The sequence below is a fragment of the Podarcis gaigeae genome (genome assembly GCF_964106915.1).
Source record: "Podarcis gaigeae genome assembly, chromosome: 4".
Taxonomy (NCBI): domain Eukaryota; kingdom Metazoa; phylum Chordata; class Lepidosauria; order Squamata; family Lacertidae; genus Podarcis; species Podarcis gaigeae.
In genome coordinates, this window is record NC_139677.1 from 22,210,402 (window position 1) to 22,234,886 (window position 24,485).

Below are 24,485 nucleotides of genomic sequence, written 5' to 3' on the forward strand. Positions count from 1 at the left end.
CTGGTCTCGTCGGTTTTGAATCCTTCCTGTTAGTTTATCTAATTCTGCATAGTCCATTAACTTCATCCTACATTCTTCAATCGACGGTAACTCTTCTTGCTTCCATTTTTGGGCCAATAATATTCTTGCTGCTGTTATTGCATATAAAAAGAGCTTACATTCCTTTCTATTTATATCCCCACAATGCCCAATAAAAATGCTTCTGGTTTCTTTATAAATGTATATTTCAACATTTTTTTCAACTCATTATATATCATCTCCCAGAAGCATTTCACCTTTTTACATTCCCACCACATTACCTAAAACAAATTTCACCACACACCATTGAACACCACACTGACTTCTCTGCACAACAACACCACCTGACCCAGTGAGTTCCTTCTGCTTCTCAACAGGGTGGAGCAGTTTTATTGTTATAAAATAATTCAGATGGAATTCAGCTGCAATGCTTATATAATGCAGCTTAGGGTGTGGGAAAAGCCCCAGAAAGTCTTGCAGCTACAATTTTTACTAAGATTTCAACGACAGGAACTTTCAAGTGTAACTTTTAAAGTGTCATGCATACAGTATTTATTCAAACACACTGGCGTTTGAAAGGAGGCCATACAATGGCTCTAATTGTACAAATCATGTCCTACTAGAATTAGGTCAACTTGTAATGAGGATAAGCACTGAACAGTTGCAAGCTCCACAAAGAAAAAGAAGGATATTTACAGAAGCCAGAGCTCACAGGGCACACACTATCAGGAGAGCGGTTTTTTTGTGGGGGGGGGTACCTAAACACACTTACAGTAACTATACATATTCTTTAAATGTTGACCAGCAGCAAAAAAGGACATTCTCGCCATGCAAAAAAATCTGCACAGTATTGCATGAAACTAATTGAGCTTCCAACCATGAAAAGAAAGAAGGAAAGACATTGGAAGGGGCTTTGAGATGGAGAGAAACAGATATATATATACCTGGGCCTTTAGGACAAGATTTCAATGGTGAGGAAAATGTTTGGCATTTATTAGAGTGGTGGGATATTGTATCCTGGAATAGCATGGCTGGTTTCACACCATTTAAAAAAAATGGAGCTGTTTAAAGGCTTCTCTGATATCTTTCCTAACATTTCTACACAGATAAGGAGTCTGTCTCCCATTAAACACAGTGATCATGTGTCAACGGCCCCACCCTCAACCATATGTAAAGACTGGCTCACTCAAGTCAGGGGACTCCCATAAACAGCCCTTCAGGACTATCTAAACTCTTTCCCCCTGGGCCTTGTCATCTTGAAGGCCAGCTCTGAAACTTCTCAGCCCAAGACAAGTCATTCTAGGTGACTGCGAAGCTGCTGGGCTGGCCCAGCCCCAATAGACCAGCCTAAATCATGCCTGTATGTGTGCAGGTATAATCAATTGTCACATAATTTGCCCAATGATTCACCAGAAAGCTGTCAAAGGGTCAACATTTGAAGTGAAAATTTGGTGTGCACAGCCCTAGTTAAAAGGCTTTTTGCTAAAAGGGTGCTCTGTCAATCATATGCTGAATTGAAAGGATGGATTTCCTCACACAAATATCAAATTCAAGGTCACGACGCTTGGAGGGTTCTTCTATGGGTTTTGGTTGACTCAGTGGTAGTCATGCTACCACAAGTGTGTGAGGGAAAGATAGGGCCATCTGATTGCACTTTAGAGACATGTCTCGTGAGTTTATTCTGGTGGTTAGGCCTTTATTTTGATCTTTGCCGTCTAGTCTGTTCAGCACATGAAATGTTCTTAAGAACGCTTATTCTGACTTCACCATAAATCCTTTGGTCCTTTCTTTTAAGTGGTGAGCAAGGGCTACATAGACGATGAAAGATGCATGAACTTTGAAAGACTTGCTTTTGATGGAAGTTTATACATATTTGGAGTAGTCGCTTGATGTTATGATTGGGCCCATATGAACCCACACTGTCATAAAAGGGGGGGGGCTAAATAAGAAATAAAAACACTTTGAGCGCTGTTTGGTGACACAAATAGACACTAATGGGGACGTCAGTGGGCTGTTCGGGTATCAGCTACTGAAGTGTTAATATTTTATCAGGGATTTATAAAGGGCGGAACATTCCTCAAGTGATGGGACTAAAATGGCTTCCTAAGCAACACTGAATGTATTAGGCAGAAGAAAGCCACTAAGTGTAAACTCAGTGAGTTACAACAAATCGAAACCCCCTGATGAGCCCATACATATGGTCTATGTGTTTGCAGGCAGGTACTTACAGTTAGAAACTGACTGGAATTTTTGAAAGGTTAGCACTGTTTTTTTTATCTTTTTCTGACTTTGTCATTTCAAATTGTGAAGGAGCTTTTTCCAAGTGATTTTTCAGAAATAAATAGCAATCAGTAATGCTGCTGTCAAGACCTGCCATCATTGCCTGTTCTCTCTACAGAGTGGGCTCATCTGAGAGAAATTACTTCCGCTACTCTCAACATTTGCTGCCAAGAAAAGTAGTAGAAAGATGGGATGATAACTTTCACAATATAGTTTATCATTATGTATTTATGTGTAAATATTTTCCTTAACTTTGTTTTTGATGTTTATGTTAGTTGACGAAAACTGAAAAGAGCCCATATGCAGAAGGACTTAAGGAGGGAAATACATGGTAAGTGAATCAAAAGCAGTATTTTATTTTATTTTTGTCTCTCAGTTTTGGAGACATAAAACCTTAACATATTGCTTCTGATGTCAAATATAGATGGCTCTTTTTAAAGGGATCATAAGCATATTTAGGGGAGGTTTTTTTGCCAACCGAGAGAAGAGAAATGACATTGACACATGCTGCAGTGAAAAGGAAGTGAATTTCAGATGCTGGAATTCTCAGCATCTTAAAAGGAGTCTGGTTTAAAATGTGATATGTGAAGCTGTTCAAATGCTGATCTTCTGGCAAAACGAGAGAACTTAAAATTGATTTAACATAACCAGAATTGCTGCTCTTGAATCCAACAAGGTGAAAATACTGCTGCGTGAAAAGCCTTCCCTAGTAGGACACCAGGAACCTGCTCACACATATAGGATGTTGAGAAACTGTGTACGTGCAGCTACTCACACAGAGTCAATTAAGGTTTGGCAGACAGCCAGAAGGCAATCTGAAGGAGTAAGTCTGCCTGGTGATAACAGAGACATGGAGACCGCTCCCTGTTTGGTCAAGCTCTCTCAAGGGAGTGATAATTAATGGCCTACCAACTGGTAGTTTAGAGTTTGGGTTCAGTTGTTCTGTGTCAGTGAGTGTAGGAGTTGTGAGTCGTGTCAGAGAGAGCTAGCTAAAGATCTGTGTTCTCTTCCTGTAAATAGCCCACTGTATATAATAAACTCCTAACTACAAGTTCCTGGTTCCTGCTTCGTCTATCCTGTCTGTAGCCAAGTCGCCAATTGCTTCCATGGATTCTGCGTGTACTCTGCTAGGTCTGGCTAAGGTCCTGCAACTAGTCAGAAAGTTGTGAAACAACAAATAGATTTTGCCAATATACAAGTCTTGGGGTTGGAGGGTGTGTTCAAACAATCAATCAAATACCTTTATTGGCATCACAGTATAAAACATTTCAAGTAACTGGAATAATTAGAAAGACAAGGGTGAAGCTATCAAGGGCCATAAGGTCACACTATGGTTGTGTGCATTTGGCCATTCTACTATGCCATGTCTATTTCTTGAAAGGATAGTTCATTGGGAACCCTTTTGGGTAAAACTGTGGCTAAAAGGGAAGCTTCTAAAGCAGTAATGTCTTTGTCCCAATCTGCCAGGAGAAACCTTATTTGGCTTCTTCTCAGAGTTGTGGGCCAGATGTCCAACATTTTGCTCAGCATCAGCTGACAAGGTTTGCTGTGTAAAGGACAATCTAAGAGAATGTGGTCCATTGAATCAGGTACTTCTTGAGTGCAGGCACACATACGGTCTTGAAATGGAATGTGTGAGAATCTGCTTTTGGTCACTGAGGAGGGGAAAGCATTTAGTCTCGCAAGCATAAAAGCTCTTTGATGGGAAGGGAGTAGTAGATCCTTTAGATATTTGGCACAGGTTCCGTGGGATGTTGTGATACCTAAGGCCTCCGGAGAACAAGATTTCGGCATATGAGGTAACAAGGGCTGTTTTTCGTGGTTGTAGAGCCGCTGCTTGATTTTCATCACGTACTTCGAGGCTCTCGAGGGCAATGGCCAAACTATTTTGGCCTCAAGATTTTGTCTTGAATTGCTCTATACCAGGAATGTCCAACTGGTCAATCACGATCTACTGGGAGATCCCCAGGTCGATCACTATGTCCCTTTCCTTAGCGTTGTTAAAATAGAATCCTGCCTCGCCCTCCATTGTTGCATGATCTGAAGAATGGAAGACAGAGTTTACTCACTCAAGCTGTTTGTTTCTCCAGCAATCCGTTGGTGAGTGGCTGTTCCCCATTCTCCCTTGAGCTTAGGTTTGAATTCTCAAAAATTGGGGCTTCCCACCTCTCTCAAAAAGCTCAACAACTTAGCCCTGTACCCCTGGCTGTCCTCCTTCCTTAAAAAAGTTCAACAACTTTGACCTGAACCCCCCAAAAGGGGGTAGATCACTGCCAGTTTTTAATTCTGTGAGTACATTGCAGTCTCTTGGGAGTTGGCCACCCCTGCTCTATACAATCTGGAAATAATACGGTCTTTAAGCATAGAGGTTAAGAAGGAATTGGGACGCGGGTGGCGCTGTGGGTAAAAGCCTCAGCCCCTAGGGCTTGCCGATCGAAAGGTCGGCAGTTCGAATCCCCGCGGCGGGGTGCGCTCCCGTTGCTCGGTCCCAGCGCCTGCCAACCTAGCAGTTCGAAAGCACCCTCGGGTGCAAGTAGATAAATAGGGACCGCTTTCTAGCAGGAAGGTAAACGGCGTTTCCGTGTGCAGCTCTGGCTCGCCAGAGCAGCGATGTCACGCTGGCCACGTGACCCGGAAGTGTCTTCGGACAGCGCTGGCCCCTGGCCTCTTGAGTGAGATGGGCGCACAACCCCAGAGTCTGGCAAGACTGGCCCGTACGGGCAGGGATACCTTTACCTTTAAGAAGGAATTAGATGTTGTTGCGTGTCGAGGTCCCCAAGACACCCCCACCCCAATAACACACACTTCACACAGAATTTTTCTTTAAGGTTTTTGGCATAATTTTGGCCACAACCTTATTAACATACATGGATGTGAGTGGTTGCTTAGGCATTGGTTAGGACTATCTGTCCCCCCACCTGGGGACAGAACTGACTTCTGGATTCCAGCAAAAGTCAGTGAGGGGAAACAATGTTGGGGAGAACTGGAGCTACGCCACAGGCCTCAGCTTCTCCCCGCATGCTCCCAGGGGCTTAAGCAGCCCAAACCCGATTCCAGGGGTTTGGACGAAAGGATGGGAAGCCCCTGAATTCCTTTAACGGAATTCCCTTGCAGCAGCAACATTGGAGGGGAAGGCCCAGCCAATCCTTACCCCTCCTCCAACCAATTTTAACCAATGCCTAACCGCAACCTTACAAGTTGTGACGATTTGCTACGCAGTCGGCAAAAACCAAATGGCCTCAGCCAATCAGCCAAATGGACAAAATACCTACCGGGCCCCTGCCCCAATGGCAGACGACCCCATGACAGGCATAGCAAGGTCAATTCACAAGACCCAAATTAAGGGATTGCGGGCAGGTGATCCGGTACATGCAGCGAAAGAGAAAGCAGATCACTGTGAGCAACTGTTTAAAAAATCTCTGTTCCAACCCCCAAACTGGCAACATGAAAATTACCCCAGCAACTCAGGCTACCAATCCCTGCCAGAGGCATCCCATCCCAAACTGCCTGGCAACAGAAGGGTGTCTTGGCTGCCCCCACTGCAACACATGCTCTCTTTTAATGAGAACACACTTTCTAAAATGGACTTTCAGCCAGGCCTTGATTGTGGAGAGCCATGCTTTGGTTTTCTGTCAGATGTTGACCAGATTCAGCACATAAGGTTATATAATTTACGCATTTAGGGGCACCAAGGATTTTACGAAGAAAGGTTGCTTGAATTTGTTCAACTTCTCTATTAAATGCTGGTATCCAAAGTGGAATACCGCATGCTTGAGTGCACACATTTTAAAAAACAAGTATCACTGGCGTGCTGATGTCACTCACACATGGTACATGGTGTCACCTCCCTCAATTGTGGGGCCCAGGCAATGCACTTGTTGGTGGGAGAGAATTGTTATCTCCTTCCCTTACATATGAAAAGAAAGGAGTCCAGGTTTCAACAAAGGTATCTCTCTTGGTAACCCTTTTTGCTTCTCTTCTAAGTTGAACTGGTCATTCTGAGATAGCCATATTGCAATTTTATTGTTTTTCCTGGCTCATGCCTGTTTTATTTATTTTTTACCCAAAAAAATTATTCAGTTTTACTCTATACATTTAAATTCAAACATTAATCATCATCATCAACATTCAGGATTCCTGAAACCTTGAACTTTCCTCCACCCCTCCATGGTTTCCATTATCAAACTTTTTCCACTGCATCATATATTTTCTCTGCTTTCTTGAAATAATCCCTTTCCTCCTTAGTTTATAATAAATTACAAGCGTTACTCAAATCCCACCAAAGCCTTTAGTTGTTTACGATGTTCTCTTAAGTAAATTGTAAATTTTCCCCATTCCTTATTAAAGTTTCTATCTTCTTGGTTTCTGATTTTCCCAGTCATTTTTGCCATTTGGGCATAGTCCATCATCTTCATCAGCCATTCGCCTCTGGTCGGGACTTTATCTTCTTTCCGTCTCCGGGCCAGTAGTATTTGTGTTGCTGTCATTGCATACATAAACAATCATTTCTGCTCTTTTAGTATCTCTGCATCTAAAATTCCTAGTAAAAAAAGCTTCTGGTTTTCCCCCCCACAAAAGTTATATAAAACATTTTTTTTCAACTCATTGTATATCATTTCCCACAATACACATTCAAAATACTTTTGAACCAGACCTTGAGAGGTAGCTCAGCCCGAAATTTCCAAAATCAACAGAATATTTATCGAGAAAAGTTACACGATTCGACATGACAGTGTTTTCAAAGGAAGTCAAGCAGAATTTGGCAACAGTAAGGCTTCCGGTTTCAGCTGCAAACTTCCTATTTTAGAGAAACGTTCTCCATTCTATTGCTAAAACATGATGCTGTTTAAAAGGTCTGGGGGTGGTGGTAAGAAAATAGATGTCATGATGTTTTCGTGGTATTGGTTTTTTTAAAAAATGCAACCTCCCACGTTCTTTTACTTTGGTTTAAATCCTTCTTTTTGTCTGTCAAGCCTTTATTTAGTTTCACAGTTCATGCCTTTCATGTTGTCGCAAACCTTTACCGAAGAAGGTGAGGCCCCTTCTTTTTCTTCCCCTCTGAACAACTCTTTCCTGCTGTTTTACATCACAGCTGCTACTTGCTGGTGGTCTCTGCTGCTCTTCCCTGTATCTCTGCACCCATAGCTGCAGACAAAGTCAGAAGAAGAAAGGAGAAAAATTAATGACATTCCTTTCAGTAGCAGTTGCAACATTGGGAGAAGTTAGTTTGTAATTAGAGCGCTGGAAAGAGAGGATCGACACTGGCTGTTCAGCAATATCTGGAAGAAACACAGACAGAACACAGGAAGAATTGGGGGGAAAGGGCATTCCTGACATTTCACCCACTTCTCAGAATGGCTAGTTGTTCCATGGGTAGCACTTACCCAGTTATGGCTTTCTCTTGGAAGAGAAATCACAGGAAAGCAATGGTGTTGGGGGTGGTAGTACTGTTTGTAATATTGGATTTATTTAGGCACCACTAATAATAATAAATAATATTTTTTAATTTATACCCCACCCATCTGGGTGGGTTGGTTGCTTCAGCCACTCTGGGTGGCTTTCAACACTCACAAAAAAATAACAATAAAACATCAGACATTAACAGTAACATTCTGATCCTATATAAAAAGTCACTTTAAAATAGACAACTTAACTCAAATAAAGCAATATGCAAAGATCCATTAGAATCCAATAGTAAACACTAAAATTAAACATCAGCAAGCAATAAACAGTTTACACTTATCAATTATAATAAATAATTACTCATCTGTAATTGATAAAAATAGCAGCAAATCGCAATGCATAAAAGACCACAAGTCATACAAAACCATGTAAAAGGACTAAATTGAGAAACAAGGACACATAACTTATAAAATAATTTTTTTAAAACTGTCCCTGAACTCCTCTCTCCCCAGCTGCTTCTGCTATTCTCAAAGTCATGGTCTGGGAAAGGCTCCTGGGGCTGGGAGGTGAGGCAAGGCAAGTGGAAAAGCCATTGCCTGCATTACCACACCATGCAAGCCCTGATCAGCTGGATAGCTCAGTCAATTTGAGTGTGGTGCTGATAATGCCAAGGTTGCAGGTTCAATCCCTGTATGGGACAATTGCGTATTCCTATATTGCAGGGGGTTGGGCTGGATGATCCCCAGGGTCCCTTCCAACTCTGCAATTCTATGGTTCTGTGATCACCTGCCCCTTCATGTATTACTGCCTTGCCATGGCGAAGGGGCTTGAATAACTCCAAGAAATTATGAGCTATGCCATGCAGGGCCACCCAAGACAGACAGGTCATAGCTGAGAGTTTAGGCTAAATGTGATCCACCAGGAGAAGGAACTGGCAAACCACTCCAGTATTTTGCCAAGAAAACTCCATGGACATAAAAAAGGAGGAGCTTTGAGAAGAAAGTGAGAGTTTCCAAGGCATGCTCTGGTTCATGGGGTCACGGAGAGTTGAACACGACTAAGACGACTAAACAACAACAATATGATCAGCTGCAATATGTGGTGCCTTTACCTGCAGATTGCAAATTCTGCAGGCAAAAACAGGTCATCTCACATCACCTGTCAAACCTGGCCCACAGTGGGTGGGGGAGATAAGGATCTGCCCCACTGCCTGGATCCAGTGATTTACAAAGCTATAGGTAGGCAACAGTTGGAGGCAAAGAGTTTAATCATTCATCCATACAGCAAAGCCCCTGCCCTACATCAGAACCCTAGTTGCACCCTGAAATATGCTTCCAGCTCCAAATCTGTCTCTGGGGAGTGAATATTCTATCACAGGCACCATCTGGGGCATCGGGGAGACCAAGGGCCCCCCCAAAAAAATTCAAGCAGGGAGCCGCCCCCAAATGCAGAGGCTGTGTACGCACACTGCATGGTGCACTTACCTTAATCGCACAACACATGCGGCTTGCCTGTCTCACTCACGCATGCATGTGATATCTTAGTATGTCATGTGACATGTTTGCATAGTGTCAGCATGTCATGTGATGTGTGTGCATGACATCAGTTGTGGGGACAAAGCAGCACACTTGATCCCTATCCATTCCCAAAACTACATTTGCTTTTACAGACACAGATTAACTCCCTCCTCTTACGTGGGGACTGGGATGAGGATGCATATTCTCCCTATAGCCTCTCCTTGCGTTCCAATTATTTCCAAGTTCTTCCAGGCCTTTGACCTGAAATTTCCCTAATGAGGCATGGCTGGTACAGTCTGGCCACTGACCTTTAAAGAACATCCGCCAAGCCTTCTAGTCCATTCCTTTTTTGTCCAATTCCCAAATTCATTCATGGCAATGAAACAGATATCTTAGTCACAGTACATAAGAAGCTGTTGCTTCAGACAGCATCTTTGGGGCAAGAGTACAAGAAAGTGTACTCTTGTACAACCCATCTCCTCCCCAGGCGAAACACAGATATGCTACAAACGTACCACACAACATCTGTCACCTGAGCCACTTGTAGCATCAATGCCTTCATTTGGTCATCTTGGACAGAGACACCTTTCTTCCAAACATATATAAAAGCATAATGAAAACATAATTAAGCACTAAACATTAAACACTTTCCTATACAGGATTGTGTTCAGATGGCTCGGCGGGTCGGATAACTCCATACCCTCCAACATTTCTCCAATGAAAATAGGGACAACCTAAGGACAAGTGGGACAATCCAGGATCAACTCAGAAACTGGGATGGCTTCTCTAAATCAGAGATATCCCTGGAAAATAGGGAGACTTGGAGGGTCTGAAATTCTTTGGACCTGCTTTGGTGTCCGGGTCTATTGTGAATTGGAAATTGCCATTATCTCAAAAACTACATAAACTGCAGAGTGGAACTGGCAGGTTATATCCCATCCCTATTTTCAACCAAGGCAACGAAACCCAACCCAAAACATAACGAAAGAGGAACCATGATTTCAGGTCAGGCTCCCTTAGAGCTGTTCTGATAACACAGCATTGATTGACTTGTTGAAAAACACACAAGAGAGTTGCTCGCAAGAGTGTCAAAACATGGAAGTCGCAAACTCAAATAAGGTCATAGCTCCTCTTCTGTTAAAAGAAGAGCAAAAGAAATACTTGCTTTATTTGTTTGTTTATTATAAGGCATTTTATGCAACCTTTCTCTGATATTACCAGGGAGATTTGTTATTTGACATTGCCCCCACCAAAATAATGGGGGACGCAGGTGGCGCTGTGGGTTAAAGCCTCAGCGCCTAGGACTTGCCGATCGAAAGGTCGCGGTTCGAATCCCTGCGGTGGGGTGCGCTCCCGCTGCTCGGTCCCAGGGCCTGCCAACCTAGCAGTTCGAAAGCACCTCCGGGTGCAAGTTTACCAGTGGGAAGGTAAACGGCGTTTCCGTGTGCGGCTCTGGCTCACCAGATGCAGCTTTGTCACGCTGGCCACGTGACCCGGAAGTGTCTCCGGACAGCGCTGGCCCCTGGCCTCTTAAGTGAGATGGGCGCACAACCCCAGAGTCTGTCAAGACTGGCCCGTACGGGCAGGGGTACCTTTACCTTTACTTTACCACCAAAATAATAATAAAATAAACAAATCCTTTGAGAGGCACATTAGGTCAGGTAGCTGTTTCTATGCCAGTCGCTTGAGCCAGCACACATGCATGGGGATGACTTCCAGGTAGGTCTGAGTGCGGCTGACTACCGCAAAGCAAGAATCAAAATCTGGTTCTCTCAGGCCCCAAGACCATTGCTATTGCCCTAAAGCAGGCATAGGCAACCTCGGCCCTCCAGATGTTTTGGGACTACAACTCCCATGATCCCTAGCTAACAAGACCAGTGGTCAGGGATGATGGGAATTGTAGTCCCAAACATCTGGAGGGCCAAGGTTGCCTATGCCTGCCTTAAACCAAGCTGGCTTTCTGTCCTTCCAAATGTGTCCTTTAAATCAGCTCCAGTTTGCATCATCTGCAGTCAATCATCCGGCATGTAATTCATCCCTTTGGTATTCGAAAAGGTCTACTTTTAGAAAGGATGGTTTCGATCCGAAACTCTTACAATCAGTCATTTCTTATAACATACCTGGTTTTAAACTGGTGTGTGCATAGGGAGTGGGGAGTGGTCTGTTAATCTTGGGTGGTCTCTCTCTCTCTCTTTCTCTCTCTCTCTTTTAAGCCAAGGTTTGATTAAGTGTCTTTTCTCAACAGGTGACTCTTTTTAAATTGTTTTCTTACGGCAACCCATTTATTCCATGGCCTTTGTTCAGCAAGACTTGCTTTTCAAAGTTAACGATCATGTGTGACAACATGCTGAGTACAGATGGCAAACGACAAGTTTTAAGAATGTGGGTATTATGTAACCTGTGCGGGAAGGTATACATTTAATTTTGCTAATTAATGCACACGGAATGTATCTGCCCTGCTTTATTTACATGAATATTCCCACTGAGGATATGATTCCTGACTACTTCAGTGTTTGTTACCTTGTATTAAAGGGTAACATGACAGAGAGAATTGATAATAAATGGCACAGTGGATACAGGGTATCTATTAAAACTCAATTATCTTTAAGTTCCTGGGGCTGATTCAATTATTATAAGTGATGCACTGACACTATCAGACATCCTAATATAACCAGGCATTATTGGATCAGAAGTGAATTCTTGTTTACCTCAGTATCTGTACTCCCAGGGATCATTTATTTATTAACAAAATGTATATCCCACTTGCTCAACAGAAGGTAAGTTTATAAAGAAGACTCTAAAATTTTTTTTAAAAAAAAACCAACACCCTTTTTTCAATACTTATCAGATTATGTAGAACAGCAATATTTTCTTATGTTGAAAATATGAAACTGTAAGAAAGGAAAACAAATTATTGATTAATTAGTTCCATTTATGGATTGCTTCTCTTGCAATATCTCAAAGCGATTCACAACAAAAACAATAAAATGATTAAATCAATTCTATATGTAAAAAGAATTGAAACCAATTGCACATATAAAAGCAATTCCATATATGGGGGGGGGGGGGTCTGAAATCCAATACAACTATAGACTATTTAAAAAAAAATACCTAAAAGGCTTGTTCAAAAATGAAGGTCTTCAACAGGAAGCTGAAAGAGTAGGGTTGGCAGCCCCTAGTTTGCACAGAATGTTGAAAAATTCAGATGTTTTGGGATTTAATCAGCAACACAATGAATTAAGTGAGAGGTGGCTCCTCATCTCTGGAACCAAAAACTTTGCTAGAAATAGACCTGAAAGTAATAGTTAGCCTGGAAGAAAAGCAACCCTCAAACAATAGCAGACTGGTTCAATAAAATTTGATCGATTATAATAATGATTATAATAATGCACAAATACAAGATGGGTGACACCTGGCTTGAGAGCAGTACATGTGAAAAGGATCTAGGAGTCTTGGTTGACCACAAACTTGACATGAGCCAACAGTGTGACGCGGCAGCTAAAAAAGCCAATGCAATTCTGGGCTGCATCAATAGGAGTATAGCATCTAGATCAAGGGAAGTAATAGTGCCATTGTATTCTGCTCTGGTCAGACCTCACCTGGAGTACTGTGTCCAGTTCTGGGCACCACAGTTCAAGAAGGACACTGACAAACTGGAACGTGTCCAGAGGAGGGCAACCAAAATGGTCAAAGGCCTGGAAACGATGCCTTATGAGGAACGGCTAAGGGAGCTGGGCATGTTTAGCCTGGAGAAGAGGAGGTTAAGGGGTGATATGATAGCCATGTTCAAATATATAAAAGGATGTCACATAGAGGAAGGAGAAAGGTTGTTTTCTGCTGCTCCAGAGAAGCGGACACGGAGCAATGGATCCAAACTACAAGAAAGGAGATTCCACCTAAACATTAGGAAGAACTTCCTGACAGTAAGAGCTGTTCGACAGTGGAATCTGCTGCCAAGGAGTGTGGTGGAGTCTCCTTCTTTGGAGGTCTTTAAGCAGAGGCTTGACAACCATATGTCAGGAGTGCTCTGATGGTGTTTCCTGCTTGGCAGGGGGTTGGACTCGATGGCCCTTGTGGTCTCTTCCAACTCTATGATTCTATGATTCTATGATTAAAATGCATACTTCAGAAAGGCTTCAGCTGAAGCTGGTTCCATCTTGGAAACACACAGCATAAAGCAGATAGTATTTAAAGCAGGCATGGAATACTCTCCAATATTTCTCCAACAAAAATAGAGACATCCTATTTAATTATTATTAAATAGTGCCCCAGCCACTCTGTTGTTGTTTTTTTTAATAATTTTTTATTGGTTTTTTCAACACAGATTTAAAAACAAAACAACATACAATACATAAACAAACAAAACATATAAACATGTATAATTTCAAACATCTTTTTCATAACCTTACTTCTCAGACTTCCCCTTACCTCCCCTTTTCTGCATCCCTGTTTTGAGATTTTTTCAACAACTCCTCACACCAATTGTCTAATTACTTATTTTCTTTTTTAGCTTCTTCTCATACTTAATCAATTACAGCTATAATTAAATATTTTCTTTTCCCTTGACATTTTAGCACTCTTCAATTTTACAACAATTCTTAAGATATACTTTAAATTTCTTCCAGTCTTCTTCCACCGTCTCTTTTTCTTGGTCACGGATTCTGCCGGTCATCTCCGCAAGTCCCATATAGTCAATCACCTTCGTCTGCCATTCTTCCAATGTGGGTATTTCTTGTGTCTTCCAATACTTTGCTAGAAGGATCCTTGCTGCTGTGGTAGCATACATAAAAAACGTCCTGTCCTTCTTAGACACCAGTTGGCCGACCATGCCCAGGAGAAATGCCTCTGGTTTCTTATGAAAAGTACATTTAAGTACCTTCTTAATTTCATTAGAAATCATTTCCCAGAGGGCCTTAATCCTCGGGCAAGTCCACCAAAGGTGGTAGAAGGTACCTTCAGTCTCATTACATTTCCAACATTTATTATTGGGCAAATGATAAATTTTTGCAAGCTTGACTGGGGTCATGTACCACCTGTAAATCATTTTCATAATATTTTCTCTTAAGGCATTACATGCCGTAAAATTTATGCCGGTGGTCCATAACTGTTCCCAGTCAGCAAACATAATGTCATGACCAATGTCTTGTGCCCACTTAATCATAGCTGATTTAACCGTCTCATCTAGTGTATTCCATTTCAACAGCAGGTTATACATTCTTGACAAATTCTTAGTATTGGGTTCTAACAGTTCTGTTTCTAATTTTGATCTCTCCACCTGGAAGCCAATTTTCCTGTCTTGTTTGAACACTTCCATTATTTGATAGTAATGAAGCCAATCTCGTACCTTAGACTTCATTTTCTCAAAATTCTGTAATTTGATTTTTCCACTCTCTTGCTCCAATATTTCACAATATTTTGGCCATTTCGATTCCATATTAAGTTTTTTCACCTCCTTAGCTTCCATTGGTGACAACCACCTAGGGGTTCTATTTTCCAGCAAATCTTTATATCGAATCCAAACATTATATAGTGCTTTCCTGACAATATGGTTTTTAAATCCTTTATGAGTTTTTACCTTGTCATACCATATATATGCATGCCAACCGAATCTATTATCAAACCCTTCCAAATCCAAAATGTCTGTATTCTCAAGAAGTAGCCAGTCTTTCAACCAGCAGAAAGCTGCCGATTCATAGTACAGTTTTAAGTCCGGCAGGGCAAACCCCCCTCTATCTTTTGCATCAGTTAATATCTTAAATTTTATTCTGGGCTTTTTGCCCTGCCAGACAAATTTAGATATATCTTTCTGCCACTTCTTGAAACAGTCCATTCTATCAACAATCTGTAATGTTTGGAACAAGAATAACATTCTAGGCAATACATTCATCTTAATTACAGCAATTCGGCCTAACAAGGAAAGTCTCAAACTTGACCATATTTCTAGATCTTTCTTTATCTCTGTCCAACATTTATCATAGTTATCTTTAAATAGGTTCACATTCTTAGATGTCATGTTAATCCCCAAATATTTCACTTTCTTTGCCACCATTAATCTAGTTTCACTTTGAAATCTCTCTTTTTCAGCATTTGTTAAGTTTTTCTCCAAAACTTTAGTTTTTTGCTTATTTAACTTAAATCCTGCTACATGACCAAAAGCTTGAATTAGTTCTAAAACTCTTTTCGTACTAGTGTCTGGCTGTTGTAAAGTTAAAACTAAGTCATCTGCAAAGGCCCTCAATTTGTATTGTTTAGCTCCGACCTGAATTCCTTTAACCAGCTGGTCCCCCCGATCATATTTAACAAAACCTCCAAGACAGGTATAAAAAGTAATGGGGATATTGGGCACCCCTGTCGTGTCCCTTTTTCTATTGGACGTTCTTCAGTAACCACATTGTTCACAATTAATTTCGCTTTTTGTTCAGAATATATTGCACCTATACCATTTTCAAATCTTTGGCCTACCCCCATCCCATGGAGATTCTTCTTCATAAAATTCCAGGAAATGTTATCAAAAGCTTTCTCCGCATCCACAAATATCAATACCGCCTTTGTGTTAATGTTGACTTCTAGCAATTCCATAATGTCAATTATATTTCTCACATTGTCTGACAAATGTCTCCCTGGGAGAAAGCCAGCCTGGTCCTTGTGAATCTCTTCCACCAACACCTTCTTCAATCTTTTTGCCAAAATGTCAGCAAATATTTTGTAATCCACATTAAGTAATGATATAGGGCGGTAGTTCTTTATCTGGTTCTTTTCAGTCTCAGTTTTTGGTATAAGTGTAATAAATGCTTCTTTCCGGTGCCTTTTTCCCCTCTAAAATTTCATTGCAGACCTCCTTCAGCGGTTGTACTAACCATTCCTTCAAAGCCTTGTAATATCTGGAGGTCAACCCATCTGGTCCTGGAGATTTCCCTAATTGCATATTTTGAATGGCACCCTCTATTTCTTGTTCTGTTATTTTCTCATTCAAAACCATTGTACTTTGTTGTGAAATCTTTTGTAAACCATATTTCTTAAGAAAGTCATCTATTTCTCCTTCATTCTCCGGCCCTCTTGCATATAATCTTCTAAAGTAACTCTGAAAACAGTTACTAATCTCGTTTGGTTTATAAATGTTCTTTCCTTCCACTTCCAAACTTGTAACTGTGTTCAATTTTTGTCTCTTCTTCAATTGCCATGCTAGAAGTTTCCCACATTTGTCTGCTGATTCGAATGTCCTTTGTCTCATTTGCTTAATTTTCCATTCTATCTCTTGATTCATCAGTTCCATATACTGCATCTGGTAAAACTTAATTTCTCTTAAAATCTCATGAGACTTTGGTTTTGACCTCAATTTCTTTTCTCCTTCTTTCATCTTTTCCAGGATCTTATCTTTCTTCTCATTTTGTTTCTTCCTCTTTAAAGAATTCTGTTGTATTAGGAAACCTTGCATCACAGCTTTACTTGCGTCCCAAATTATTCTTTTCTCGACATCTGTCCTCAGATTTATCTCAAAATAGTCTTTCAAAGTTTTTTGGGGCCTTCTTGTAAATCTCTTCATCTCTAAATAGGGTGTCATTCATTCTCCATCTAAAGGAGCCAGCTGTTGTCAATTTCATCTCCATCTTTACGGCGTTACGGTCGGAGCAAGTCTTTGGGCAGATTTCTACTTTTTTTATCTTTGGAGCCATCCCACTAGTAACCCATATTTGGTCAATTCTTGTCCATGTCATGTTTGCTTCAGAGAAAAAGGTTCCCTCTCTTTCCAGAGGGTTCATTGTTCTCCAAATGTCAATCAAATCCATATTTTCAGTCATTTCAAAGAAAGTCTTTGGTAATCTCCCATCTTTGTGCTTTGTCCATGTTTGTGGAGACCACACCATTCATATCTCCCATCATAATTACATTATAATCCAAATGGTCCATTAAAGTCTCATGCAACTTCTTGAAGAATTCTGCCTTCCCTTCGTTTGGTGCATAAATTCCAACTGTCAAAAAATTTTCTCCTTGGACTTGTATTTCAATTGCCAAAAATCTTCCTTGTTCATCTTTAAAAATCAGCTTTGGGGCCAACTTTTCCTTTGCGTAGATCACCTCTTTTCTTAACTTTGTCTGATGAAATAAATTATTGTCCTAATCTTTTATTTATAAACAATTTTCTGTGTGCCCTGGTCACGTGGGTATCTTGTAAGCAAATCAAGTCCAATTGTTCTCTTTTCAAGATATGAAAAACCTCACGCCTTTTTCTGGGAAGGTTCAAGCCATTGCAGTTCCAGCTTAGAAATTGCAGAGACATCTTGTTGTTTAGTTAGTCCCTCCTCCAGCTGCTCCCTGATTCTGTTCTTCCTCTGTCTGTGGTTTCAGTCCAAATGTTAAATTTAGAATATCTGCTTCTGAAGTCCGTTCCACCACTCCCTTCTGAAGATCCTCCTCGTTTCTTTGCACTCTGGATGGCTTCCAATATATATACGTAAAAACAAAACACTAAACATATTTTTTTCAAAAAAACTTCCTCATATAGGGCTGCCTTCAGATGTCTTCTAAGAGTTGTATAGTTAATCATCTCTTTGGCTAGGGGTCGCATAACTCCAGACCCTTCAACATTTCTCTAATGAAAATAGGGACGTCCTAAGGAAAAGTGGGACATTCCAGGATCAATTCAGAAATCATGACGGTTCCTGTAAATCCGGGACTGTCCCTAGAAAATAGGGACACTTGGAAGTTCTGATATGGTGTGTCTTTTTCAGATTCCCTCCTGGGCAACCCTGCAGGAGGCACTTGGGGGTGGGGGGCAGAGGCAAAAGTGGGTGGATCAATAAATATGAAAGTTACCTTAATACAGTAGGCTAGTGTCTACAAACGCTCCTATCTATTCTCCATTCCAGCAAGCACAGATCATTATCAGAGTTTGAGGGCAAATTCTGGCCAAGCAAAAATACAAGGAAGGTGTGAAGCCAGCCCAGTGGGAGTATGGCCTGGGGACAATCTCAAGGGTCAAATAAAGGAGTTTGGGTGGATGTATTTTGCCCTCAGGACAGATGTTCCCCTCCTCTGGTATAGATGTACAGTGGTACCTCAGGTTACAGACGCTTCAGTTTACAGACGCTTCAGGTTACAGACTCCACTAACCCAGAAATAGTGCCTGGGGTTAAGAACTTTGCTTCAGGGTGAGAACAGAAATTGTGCGGCGGCGCAGTGGCAGTGGGAGGCCTCATTAGCTAAAGTGGTACCTCAGATTAAGAACAGTTTCAGGTTAAGAATGGACCTCAGAACAAATTAAGTTCTTAACCCGAGGTACCACAGTATATTGCCTCCAAACATTGCTCTGAATTGTGTTCTTACTGATTTGCTGCTTTGGAAACTGACAGCCATCCTTTGACAGGCTGAATGTGGACGTAGTTATTTCAAAAAGTTTTAATATTGTTCACATTTTCTGGACCATGTGAGATATTTTTTCAGCAGAAAGGTCTATGCCTTGGGAGGGAGCTCCTTGTTTTGCTAATGTTGACAGAAGGAACAATATTAATTTATAGATCAGACTTAGTATTTCTGAGCTCCTGAGTTCCTATACCTTTATAAATGATCCCCATGGCATGGCAATTTTCACATGAGAAATGGACTCCTGTGAGCTCCTTCTTGAGGTTATTCACAAACAACTCCACGTTCTTAGTAGTCTGACAAATAAGCATGAGAAAATAATAAATATGGAAATAAATTTAATCTCTCTCTCTCTCTCTCTCTCTCTCTCTGTGTGTGTGTGTGTGTGTGTGTGTAGATACCTTATGGAGCAGGAAGCAACTAGCCATTAAGGAGGGCTAGATACCATACATTAATAGCAATCAGACCTTCAACTACTTGTTTTATATTTCTGCAGCTGTATGTCTTTTGAGTATAATTTGAACTTCCTGAGATGGTAGGACTTCCTTTTTCTGCTGATGGGGCAAATCAAATGCAAAGGATTTGTGTTCTTGTGTGTTTTGTTTGATTCTTTAAGTCCCTGAAATGTCAACACCACTTAGGACAAATGTCAAGCATTCAGAATTCATGTAGTCCTACAGCTGCATAAAACTATGAGCTGCTGAAGGACCGTAAAATGTGTCACTGGGTGTTGGCTAACAATTTGCAGGTGCATATCGTCCCAGGAAACCTTTCCAATCATGTGAAATTTATAGGCTATGTCTGAAGCCCACCGCGGATTCATCCAAGCAATTAGTGTTCTATGTTTTTATGGGTCTTGTTAAAATTGAGTAGAAAGAAGGAATGGCAATCTATTTTGGAAAGTGATTTCTCTGTCTGATCTCTATGGGTTCGGATGCCATATCATCACCCAGTTTGGCATCAGGGTTCCTGCAGTAGAGGAGGTCTTTGTCTGCATTTGAATGTTGGGGACCATTTTGAATCAAAACAACAGACTTCACCCAATTTGGTGTGATGGTTCAAAACTGGACTGATTTGAATGCCTCTAGAGATATTGTCACCCAATCTGCTATTACATCACCCAAACCATAATAAAAGAATGTAAATATCGATGATGATGATGATTAATTTACACCCTGCCTATCTGACTGGGTTGCCCCAGCCACTCTGAGCAGCTTTCAACATATATAAAAACATAAGGTGATGGAAAAGGACCCCTGGACGGTTAAGTCAAAGGCGACAATGGGGTTGTGGCACTCATCTCGCTTTCAGGCCGAGGGTGCCGGCGTTTGTCCACAGACAGCTTTCTGGGTCATGTGGCAAGCATGACTAAACCACTTCTGGTGCAATGGAACACTGTGAAAGAAACCAGAGTGCACAGAAACACTGTTTACCTTCCTGCCACAGCGGTACCTATTTATCTACTTCCACTGGTTTGCTTTTGAACTGCTAGGTTGGCAGGAGCTGGACAGAGCAACAGGAGCTCACCACAGTCACACAGATTTGAACTGCCAACCTTCTGATCAGCAAGCCCAAGAGGCTCAGTGGTTTAGACCACAACACCACCCACTCCCTATAAAAACTCCCTATAAAAACCCACTCCCTATAAAAACATATGTAAAATAAAAGTATATAAAATCATAGTAAACAGTTAAATCTTAAAAAGCTTCTCTATACAGGGCTACCTTCAGATGTTTCCTAAATGTTATATAATTATATATAATTACTCATCTTCTTAACATCTGCTAGGAGGGCATTCCACAGGGTGGACACTACTATTGAGAAGGCCCTCTGCCTGGTTTCCTGTAGCTTCACTTCTCAGTGAGGGAACCACCAGAAGGCCCTTGGTGCTGGATCTCAGTGTCGGGACTGAGTGATGGGGGTGAAGATGCTCCTTCATGTTTACAGGATCAGTGAATAATAATAATAATAATAATAATAATAATAATAATAATAATACCTTTAGCAAAGCTCACCATATAAAACCTCATCTGCCCAGCAGAAAAGTGGATAAACCTTGTGGACTAAGGAATTCCATGAGTGTAGCCATAGATAAAGATGTGTCTCTCATCCCAACTAATTGTGTCTCCATTGCAAGCAAAATACAGAAAATTGCATTCTCTCTATGTATATCACCTGTATGAAGCCTCTATGTTTTCCTCTCCAATGTTAACCTCAGCCCCATGGCTGTTTAGGGCCATGACTCACACTCCACCTATGCTGCAGCCCCAAACCAAACTGAGGAAACACTGTTAGTTGCCCCTTGGGCGTCAGAAGCTTGCCAGCTCCCATGCTGTGGAATACGCTTCAGGCAGAGTTTCAGCAGACATTCTCATTTATGATTTTCAGGATTCACTTGAAGACCTTTTTCTGTTGACAGGCTGATGCAGCTGTTTAAACTTCCTTGATTAGCCAATCGTTTTAATGATTATTTTGTCTTGTTTCTGTGATGTTTTAGGTTTTATTGTACATTATTTAGAGCCGTTCCCATATGCTTTTCTCCTCCTAGGCTTACTTATCTTTCTTCTTTCTTCAGTCTTTGCTTTTTGGCTAGCTGTGCTGCGGAGGGCAGACATGGTCAACTTTTTTGTGTTGCTGGCTGAACGGACATGGCCTATAGCTAATGTCTGGCCAGCCGGTAAGGCACTGCCCATCTGGCAGGGCCACTGATTGGCCCATTTAAAGGTGGCATTTTTGCAAGGGTTCCCCGCCCCTTGATTCTGCCGGCCGGGGAATTCCCCTAATAACGTGGACCCTAGTGGTTGAGGGTGGTGGATGGAGGCAAGTTCCGCAATCAGCACCCACCTGAAAAGGGGTGAGAGGCCATTGCTGTACACAGTCATGATATTTTATATCAGTCGGCAGTATATTAATATTTTGCTTAATAAAGCATGTGGTTTTGTTAGAAACTGATAGCCAGTGTGGTGTAGTGGTTAAGAGCGGTAGTCTTGTAATCTGGTGAACCGGGTTCGTGTCTCCGCTCCTCCACATTCAGCTGCTGGGTGACCTTGGGCCAGTCACACTTGTTTGAAGTCTCTCAGCCTCACTCACCTCACAGTGTTTGTTGTGGGGGAGGAAGGGAAAATAGAATCTTAGCCGCTTTGAGACTCCTTAGGGTAGTAATAAAGCAGGATTTCAAATCCAAACTCTTATTATTATTATTATTCAGCAACAAAGACAGAAACCCTTATTGCTATGATAGCATCAATTAGCCTAGAAGGAAGGCTAACTGTGTACGTGTCAGTGGCGTAGCGTGGGGGGTGCAAGGGGTGCCAGCCGCACCGGGCGCAACATTTTTGGGGGCGCACTCGGAGCTCTCTGCCCCTATCTGGTCCTGGTGGCGCTGATAGAACGCCAGGCGCGGGGGCGCCAGGGAGAGCCAGCGCGTGCCCCACCCCGGACGCTCGCGGCCACCGCCGTCCCTCCCTCCCAGGGAAGGCGGGATTAGAGCAAGCGCCCGGGCAGCAAGAAGCGCGCGCGCACGCCGGCCCTGCCCTGGATCCCTCAGAACAGCCAGTCTCTGGGAAAGTGGGCGTGGCTTTAGAACTCTCAGGCAGCAGAGGCCGCCGCCCGGCAAGGCTTCCCATTGGGAGGCGCAAAGGCTTTAGTGGGCGGGGATTGGCGCAAATGTAAGCAGGGCGGGCTAAGAGGAGGAGCCGCTGCCGAGGAGCAGCGGCACCAGCAGCGTTTCCTCTCCCCCCCTCCCCTCCCGTGTCAACAAGCGCTTTGCCTGCGCCGGGGGTTTGCGCGTCTTTTCCTCTCATGCGCGGTATTTGCTTCCCGAGTCGGGCCCGGGGTTTGGCCTAGAGCCGGCGGCGGGCAGAGGGCGCAGCGCGATCGGCCGCAGCTCTCCGGCCGCAGCGGCTCCGGGCGGGCGAGCGATCGGTCGGTCCGCTGGCTCAGGATGGCGGACGACTCCACAGTGGCGTAGCGTGGGGGGTGCAGGGGGGGCGCAACTTCTGGGGTTAGGGCAAATCCACGGGTTAGGGGGCGCAAATCACTTGCCTTGCCCCGGGTGCTGACAACCCACGCTACGCCACTGGTACGTGTGCTGTAAAATCAGTTTGCAAGAAATAATTCCTCTCCAGCTCCTGGATCATGAGTAAGATTGCCAACTTGCAAAACTGATCCCATATCTATCTTTGGAGCAGAGCAAATATAGCATGTGTCAGTGGTAGAGCTAGGGTGCTAAGTCCAAGAACTGGACAGATCTGGGGCAGACCCAGCAGCAGATTTTGGTGATCCAAGGGGCAAAACCAGAGTATTTTGTTCTGCTTGGTTGGCAAGGCATAGTTTGAGAAGAGACAGAAGTTTGATATTTCTATTTTAGACAGTACTTTTGTGGTCACAAGACAAAGTAAAGGCCTACTTTACTTCCAATAGACACAGTTGTAACACATAATGCCATGATTTCAGCGGCCATGTGGACATTTTGGTTACCCAATTCTTTGTGTGTGTTGTGATGACTCTGGGACTTATCCCTGTTTGACAGTCATCCTGTTTAATTCATTTGGACCATCTTTCAATTGTAGCCACTTTAAATCAGCAATCTGCACTCAAATATATCTGTTTGTTGGAGTGTACATTAAGGTTACCAGATTTTTTTCAATGAATCCGGGAACACTTTTCATCTTCAATGGATTTTGTATGGGGACTGATTTGTAAATCCATGGACTGTCCCCGGGAAACGGGGACGTCTGGTAACCTTAGTGTACATGCACATTTGTGCTCTCAAACATCAGGAAATGATGTTTGGTGCTTAGTTTGCAACAGCTAAGCAAGCCATAATAAACTTTAGGATGAGATCTATTTCATGTATTGTTTAACTAATATACTGATTCTGGTCCCATTTGTTTTATGTTATGTATTAATTGTGTGCCACCCAGCCAAATCCTTTTTTAAGAAAAGAAAAATCCCTCTTTGCTAAGGTTGTCCTGGGACATGAAGAACAGCAGTAAGCAATCAGCCCCATAGTCACACAACAGATTGGGTATGCGGGGCATATGGTGAACACTTGTGCACAGCTTTTAAAAGCTCATTCCACAGGAAGTATTAAAAGTCAGCATTGTTAGCCTGGCCACACTTCTAGACAAGTGAAACTACTCGGCTATCCACATTGTTGACACAATGCAAGGATGAAATACGTGAGGTTCTAAATATGGCTATCAAAAAAAAACAAACCCCAAAGGGCATTCTATCTTCCTATATGAAATTAAACACTATACTCCAATCCAATGGGCTGGCTCTGGAATTCACATAATAATTCTTCCCCTCCATGTATTTCTTCCTTAGATATGGGGTCATATAGATCATGGTGGTGGAGTGAATGCATGAATTCATGCACATATGTCAATCATGGATAATTCAGGGGGCCCTGTGTGAGCTGTTCGTCCTATTCATGCCTACTCACATTTCACTACACCATAGTACCGGTACTTTGCCTAGCCATGTACCTTAGAGCTCTGCTTCAGGATCTGGACATGTGTGTATGTAACTTGATCTACATTTAGAAGGATTTGGGAATAAAGCCTGGGGTAAGGTAAAGGTAAAGGGACCCCTGACCATTAGGTCCAGTCGTGACTGACTCTGGGGTTGCGGCGCTCATCTTGCTTTATCGGCCGAGGGAGCTGGCGTACAGCTTCCGGGTCATGTGGCCAGCATGACTAAGCTGCTTCTGGTGAACCAGAGCAGCGCACGGAAATGCCGTTTACCTTCCCGCTGGAGTGGTACCTATTTATCTACTTGCACTTTGACATGCTTTCGAACTGCTAGGTTGTCAGGAACAGGGACCGAGCAACTGGCACTCACCCTGTCACAGGGATTCGAACCACCGACCTTCTGATTGGCAAGTCCTAGGCGCTGTGGTTT

The 24,485-nt window shown here is 42.5% G+C and overlaps 2 long non-coding RNA genes across 3 annotated transcripts in view; one reads left to right on the top strand and one right to left on the bottom strand.

The window, feature by feature from the left end:
- The first annotated feature begins 4,338 nt into the window (after window positions 1-4,338).
- The window catches only part of LOC310843007, a 57,700-nt gene continuing 37,553 nt past the window's right edge, over window positions 4,339-24,485 (top strand). Inside the window, exons 1-2 of one of the 2 annotated variants that reach the window (XR_014563446.1) lie at window positions 4,339-4,398; window positions 11,464-11,600. This is a non-coding gene — a long non-coding RNA (uncharacterized lncRNA). The remainder of the gene's footprint in view (window positions 4,399-11,463; window positions 11,601-24,485) is intronic. The other variant, XR_014563447.1, reaches the window with a different exon arrangement.
- On the bottom strand, window positions 6,371-9,582 carry LOC310843033. The gene is made up of 2 exons (XR_014563476.1): window positions 9,396-9,582; window positions 6,371-7,443 (listed from the first exon to the last, which is right to left on the bottom strand). It is a non-coding gene; the product is annotated as an uncharacterized lncRNA (long non-coding RNA).